Here is a 604-nt window from a genome sequence, read left to right on the forward strand (position 1 = left end):
GGTCCCGGAGGGCCCAAGTGAGCCGCTCCCAGTTGAGTCTTCCCCAGGTGTGCCTCCTGCCGTCCCCAGATTGGCTCCCCCCGACCCGGGCGGGCCGGCTCGGGCCAGGTCACAGCTCACAACCCGCCCACCAGCTCGGGTTACAGCCCCACCCAGCCAACGCTCCCCAGGACCCCCGTTTCCCCCAAAATTGTCCCCCAATAACCGCAAATGACCTGGGTGGACACTGCTCTCCTGTTGGTCACGGTTCTCTTTTGCTACAACCGACGGGGACGCTCGATTGCTTGATTCTTCGTCTTCAATGATCTTATACCTGTTAAACACTGCTGAAGTCACAACCTAACTCAGCCACTGCCCTGCTGGACGACTCCTGCTTCCCGAAATCTGGGGTCCAGTCTGCCCTCAACAGTCTGATGTTATCTATTGTGAGGCAGAAGAACAGGGCCTGGAGGCAGGGAACTTAAGGCCGATCCACGCTGACTTGTAGACCTAAATCAAATGAAAGCACCTCAGCAATGACAGGAATGTGAATGGCTTTGCAACTTCATTTCATCCTCTCCATTCACGCCCTTTACACTTTGTAACTTCACATTCATCCTCTCCA

This window comes from Mandrillus leucophaeus, unplaced genomic scaffold (genome assembly GCF_000951045.1).
Source record: "Mandrillus leucophaeus isolate KB7577 unplaced genomic scaffold, Mleu.le_1.0 Scaffold55, whole genome shotgun sequence".
Taxonomy (NCBI): Eukaryota; Metazoa; Chordata; class Mammalia; order Primates; family Cercopithecidae; genus Mandrillus; species Mandrillus leucophaeus.